At 40.5% G+C, this 6,559-nt stretch overlaps 1 protein-coding gene across 2 annotated transcripts in view; it reads left to right on the top strand.

Annotated features, from left to right (window-relative positions):
• Positions 1-3,591, top strand: part of ADAMTS9 (ADAM metallopeptidase with thrombospondin type 1 motif, 9) — a 177,550-nt gene extending 173,959 nt beyond the window's left edge. For both annotated transcript variants that reach the window (XM_011947181.1, XM_011947182.1), the window contains one exon: positions 2,109-3,591. The gene's annotated coding sequence lies outside the window, so the exon portion shown is untranslated. The remainder of the gene's footprint in view (positions 1-2,108) is intronic.
• Positions 3,592-6,559: the final 2,968 nt, after the last annotated feature.

Below are 6,559 nucleotides of genomic sequence, written 5' to 3' on the forward strand. Positions count from 1 at the left end.
ATGTAATAGTAAAACCACAATGGCATTTGTTGACAATATTTCATTGAATCCACACAACCAAACTGTGTGGAGGAGCTGCTATTTTACATATGAGGAAGCTGAGGCCCACAACAATTAAGTAACTTGCTTAAGATCATGATGAGGTTTGGCATGGTGGCTCATGCCTGTAATTCCAGCACTTTGGGAAGCTGTGGCAGGCAGATCACTTGAGGTCAGGAGTTCGAGACCAGCCTGGCCAACATGGTAAAACCCCATCTCTACTATAAATTCAAAATTTACCTGGGTGTGTTGGCACATGCCTGTAGTCCTAGCTACTCAGGAGCCTGAGGCAGGAGAATCACTTTAACCTGGGAGGCAGAGGTTGCAGTCAGCCTAGATCACGCCACTGCACTCCAGCCTGGGTGACAGAGTAAGACTCTGTCTCAAAAAAAATAATAATAATAAACAAATAAAAGGTGATGATGAATTCCCTCGGCAGAACTCAGAGTGTCCTACACTAAAGCCAATGCTCTTAAACACTCCACTGTGCCACACCCCTGTTAACTCATAGTGTGGTCCAAGAACCAGCATGATCAGTTTTACCTAGGAACTTGTTAGAAATGCACAATGTCAGGCCTCACCCTATACCTGTGAAATCAGAATCTGCATTTTAACAAAGTCCACAGGAGTCATGCATGTTAAAGTTTGGCAATCCCTGACCTAAGTACATTATGCCAGAAAGTAATTCTTCTGCTGACTATAAGACGAAATTGGTCACTCTTTTTATCATCCCAGTGACTTCAGCTACAAAGGATGAACTCAACCAATTCATGTGACCCTCCTGCATCTTCCCTCAAGCTTCCAGTAGCCTATTACCATGTAAGGCTCTTGAAGATCCTGAGACAACAGTGCCTATTTGACATTTAGGATTATATCTGTTGCAAGGAGCTAACAAAATGAAGGAAATGTATTATCTTAAGTAACTGAGATATCCAAGAAGTATGCTAGCATCAGGCATGGCTAGATCCAGAAGTTCAGTCATCAGTACTCTTTCTTTCCTCATCAATCAGCAATTATTGCCTCTTAAATGGCTTCATTCTCAGACAGATTATCTCCCCCACACCATGGTCCTGGGCAGCTCTAGGATTACCTCATTCTTACAACTCACGATTCAAGTAAACACTCATCCCCTAGCATACGTTCTGCAAAATAACTCTGTTTAGCTCTGGTTAGGTCACATGGTCACTTTTGAACCAATCACAGCATCCAAGGATCTGAGATAATGTACCCACCTAGAGTCAGGTGATTGACAGCTTCAGTTGGAAGAGGGATGGTTCCCAAAGGACAAGAAGGTATTTTGTTATCAGAAAGGGGGAGATGGGATGGAGGCGTGCAAAAGTCAGCAGGTATCCACTAGAGATCACCATTATATATGTACTTTATATATTTTATATATAAGAAGATAAACTTTGTATGTATGTTGTATGTAGTAAATTTTATGCATAAGTACAGATATACAATATTTAAATATATAAACATATATTTATAGAAAAAAGACCAGAAGGAAATACCAAAATACCAATATATGAAGAGCAGTTATCTCAGGTGAGGGGATTTCAGGCTAGTGGGTTTTCAAATTTTATTCTTTATTACTTCCCTAAAACTTCCATGTTTCTTACAGCAAACATACATTACTTTTAAAATCTAGGGCCAGCTGTGGTGGTTCATGCCTATAATCCCAGCACTTTGGGAGGCTGAGGCAGGAGGATTACTTGAGTCCAGGATTTTGAGACCAGCCTGGGCAACATAGTGAGACTCCCATTTCTGCAAAAAAATAAAAAATAAAATTAATTAGCTGGGCATGATGGTGTGCACCTGTAGACCCAGCTACTTGGGAGGCTGACATGGGAAGATTGCCTGCCCAGGAGGTCAAGGCTGCAGTGAGCCATGATCATGCCATTGCACTCCAGCCTCAGTGAGAGAGTGAGACTGTAACTCAGAAAAAATAAAAATAAAATCTAGAGAAAATAATGTGTTAATTTTAAATTCTATATGTAAAAATATATCAGTTGCCTATTCTTATGGCATTTGAGGCAGAAGGTTTATATTTTCTGGTTTGTTTATTTCAGGTGCTTTGAAGAGGAAGCCATTATGGGATGGATGAAGGATAGTAATGCAATACCTCCACCTTAATTTGGGTGCATGTGTGTGTGTGTGTGTGTGTGTGTGTGTGTGTGTGTGTGTGCATGTGACTTGTATGCTTGTGCGTGTGTAAATGTGTGTACATATACATATATACACATACATATATACACATATATGTGTGTATGTATATATGTGGACTATCCTAATGATGTAAAGTTTAATATTTATGTTTGAAATTATTTATTGTGATGTAATATTTTTGTACGTAAAATGATTCTATTATGACTGCCTTTGCATGTAGTAATATGACAAAGTGATCCTTCATTATCACGGTACACTATTGTTTACTTTTCATCTGTAAATGTTTTATTGTTACTTTTTTAAAATGGATTTTTTTTAAAACAACCTAGCCGTCATCAAGGTGCTACAAGAGTTGTATAAAAGGTATTTTTGGCATTTCTAGGCAAGTATCAGCCAATAAGTATGTTAGTGATATCACAGATTGTACCAACTATTAACTATGTTAAATATGTATTCATTTTCATGTGATCTCTGGGAAAAAAAAATATGCTGCCTTGGTGCTAATATTGTATGTATTTAAATGATAATCTGACTCAGAAATATAAACACTTTCAATGAAAGGGAGGAACAGAAGGACAATTTCCAGTGCACAGAATCACTTGGATGAAATAAGATCAGCTCTCTACCCTTATTTTTGGACATGCCTTTTTTGGAAGAGACTTGGACTTTATCCTTATTGTTGTTAGTGTTGTTAATATTCTTTGCTTCAGCCCATGGTGCCTTGGTCTCTCTACAATCAAATGGAGGATCCCCCAAGCAGCTTCATTACAGAGTGATATTGGGAAAGTGAGATCATCTCACCATTTTGCCAAGATACTCTAAAATTACATCCAAGTTTACCAGTAGAAAGACAGAGGATGCACGGAATGGGTGTGACCTTCTGCTTACCAGCACACCTGGAGAAGTTCAGAACCAGGTTCTGATTCATCAGGATTGCCTTTTGCATGAAAACATTGGCTGGTGACATGACTTCTCTTCAGGCCATGAGCCTAACACCCTGCCAGTTTTCATGGCCGCTGCAGTAATGGATGTTTGTGTGAAGAAATGAACTGTGGAATACAAATGCTTTGAGTCTTTCCAGTCGTTCATTAATTCACTTTTTGTTACTTCTTTCCAAAATGGAAGTGCTGAAGCCATGGTCTTTCTGCCCTTCCAAACTGATGAAGAGAATCTTTGCCAATGGTCCATGGAAGACACTTGGTTTGAGAAACCCTGCCCACTTCCAAAGACCAAAGAGATTAGGAAAAGCCTGGCAGTATTCTCCAATTCCAAGCAAGCTCTAGAGTGCTCCAGGAAAAGTTATACTCAGTATATGAATAAGTGTTATTCTCCATTATTAATATGTTCTGAAAATATATTATGAATAAATACATCACCACACCCAAACCATTTGTGTTTCGCATAGTTTCTGGACTCTTGATTCAAGTTGGAGTAAGAATGTCTCTAGTTTCCAGATTGAGAAGAAGTGAAGATTTTATTTCATTTATTACAATTGCAATTCTAAAGACAGATAGGGATGAGGATTGTCCATAAGATCTGTCTTTTCATCATGGAAGTCAATTAAAGTGGTTCTTCTGGAAACTGGGAGTTTTCCCCTCTTGGGAAACAAATGAGCAAACAAAACAAAATATTTATGTGCACTTTGGGTGCTCAATTGTTCATTTTGTGTGTAGTTCCTACCCTGTATGGTGTCCAAGGAAAAATGAGAGCTTTCTAAACATGTCTACTAGAAGCAAATGATAATCAAACAGCCACCATATGCCAGGCCTTTTACTTTTATTGTTTCACCTCATCCTCACAACCACAAAATACACCAAGGAGACTGAGCCTTAGAGTTGCAAATAGGCTCAAGTTCACACACAGTGAATAAGTAGTCGTCTTCCAAAGAAGAACTCTGTTTGGCTCTGATTGGGTCACATGACCACTTCTGGACCAATCACAGTATCAAGGGACCTGGGATCCTGTGCCAGTCTAGAGTCAGGTGATCAACAGCTTCAACTGAAAAAGAGATGGTTTCCAGAAGAGAAAAGGGGAGATGGGATGGAGACATGAAAAAAGCAAGCATCCACTCAAATTCCCATTTTGTGTGTGTGTGTGTGTGTGTGTGAGAGAGAGAACACATGCATGTGCCTGTGTACAAACTCCAAACCCCAGAGCTTACACCAAAGTCCCACCCCTTGCCATCACTCAGAATCATTTGAGGTTCAGTTCTCGTCCTTTCTCTGGTGTTTACTAACTGTATGATCTTGAGCCTTAGTTTTTTTCATGTGTAAAATCAGGCTATTGATAGTCTTCCCACTTACTTTCCAGGATAAAGTGTTTTCTCATATCCTTTTCAGCCCTGCATCAGTGCTAGTAAAATAACTGCCCTCAAAATGTGCATCAGCAAGCTTAAGCTGACAGCAGTGAAGGCATGGGCTCCGTAATCAGTTAGGAATTGTGTTCAGCAGCTAATTACAGAGATCTGACTGCAATGGCTCACATATTTAAAAGTGTATTTCGGCCGGGCGCGGTGGCTCAAGCCTGTAATCCCAGCACTTTGGGAGGCCGAGACGGGCGGATCACGAGGTCAGGAGATCGAGACCATCCTGGCTAACACTGTGAAACCCCGTCTCTACTAAAAAATACAAAAAACTAGCCAGGCGAGGTGGCGGGCGCCTGTAGTCCCAGCTACGGGAGGCTGAGGCAGGAGAATGGCGTAAACCCGGGAGGCGGAGCTTGCAGTGAGCTGAGATCCGGCCACTGCACTCCAGCCTGGGCGACAGAGCGAGACTCCGTCTCAAAAAAAAAAAAAAAAAAAAGTGTATTTCAGGCCGGGTGTGGTGGCTCACACCTGTAATCCCAGCACTTTGGGAGGCTGAGGCGGGTGGATCACGAGGTCAGGAGATCGAGACCATCCTGGCTAACACAGTGAAACCCCATCTCTACTAAAAATACAAAAAAAAAAAAATACAAAAAATTAGCCGGGCATGGTGGCGGGTGCCTGTAGTCTCAGCTACTTGGCAGGCTGAGGCAGGAGAATGGCATAAACCTGGGAGGTGGAGCTTGCAATGAGCTGAGATCGTACCACTGCACTCCAGCCTGGGCGACAGAGCGAGACTCTGTCTCAAAAAAAAAAAAGAAAAAAAGTGTATTTCATTGTTATGTAAAAGTATATTTCGTTGTTATGTAGGAGGTAGGCAGTCCAGAACTAGCATGGCAGCTCCACGACTTCATCAGGGACGGAGTTCATTTCTCTTTCTCCTTCTCTCTTCATTCTTCCATATTTCAGTATGACTGTTGGAGCTCCAGCAATCACTCCCAGATTTCCAGGCAACAGGAAAAAAAAAAACTAGGAGTAGGGGGAAGGGTAGAAAGTGGCATATTTTCAGTTCTCTATTGTTCTTTTAAAGAAATTTTTCAGAAACCTTACCTAACATATTTTACTTATATCTCCTTAGTCAGAATTTAGTCATGTGGTTGTAGGAGTAGCGGAGAAATGGGGTTGTTTCACATGGTACATTGCCATAGAAAATAAAATGAGGGATCTGTTCCTAGGAAAGAAAGCAAAATGAATTTGAAAGAGGCAATTAAAAGTCTCTGCAATAGATCAAGTACAGAGATTGAAGAGAGAAAGTTTTGGAAGCATTTATAGAGTAAGTAAGAGATAAATGAGACCTGGAGTGGTGATCGTTGTAATGGCAGGAAAAAGAAACAACTATAGAGAGATATAGGTGGTAAAATTAATAGGAGCTGACAACTGATAGATTTGGGATGGGCTGTGGGAGTGAAGGAAACAGTAAGAGCTTAAAGATGAGACTTTATTTTCGTTGTAAACACAACCAAGGTCACAAAAAGATGAATGGGTGGGTGGATAAATAGACAGATGTACAATTATGAGAGTCCAGTAATCATTTATATTTGTGTAGCACTGCCAAAATTAAATATTGTCTTTGCATTTTATTTATTTAACCAAGTAATGTTTATTGCATATCTACTAATTTTTAGGCACTCATCTAAGGCTTGGGTGCAACACTTTCAGTTAAGGTCAAGGCTAAGACAGCATGAGTTTGATACCACATACAAGGTGGTATCAACAACAGAAATTTATTCTCTCACAATTCTGGAGGCTGGAAGTCCAAGATCAAGGTGCTCTCAGGGTTGGTTTCTGGGGAGGCCTTTCTTTCTGGCTTGTAAACAGGCCTCTTTTCCCTGTGTTCTCACATTGCCTCTTCTCTGTGTGTATGCGCAGAGAAAAAGAGACAGAGATTTCTGGTGTCTCTTCCTCCTCTTAACAAGATCACCATTTCTATCAGATAAGAGCCCTGCCCTTCTGACCTCACTTAACCTTCATTACCTTCTTATAGGTATCTCC

Source organism: Colobus angolensis, unplaced genomic scaffold, assembly GCF_000951035.1.
Source record: "Colobus angolensis palliatus isolate OR3802 unplaced genomic scaffold, Cang.pa_1.0 Scaffold26, whole genome shotgun sequence".
Taxonomy (NCBI): domain Eukaryota; kingdom Metazoa; phylum Chordata; class Mammalia; order Primates; family Cercopithecidae; genus Colobus; species Colobus angolensis.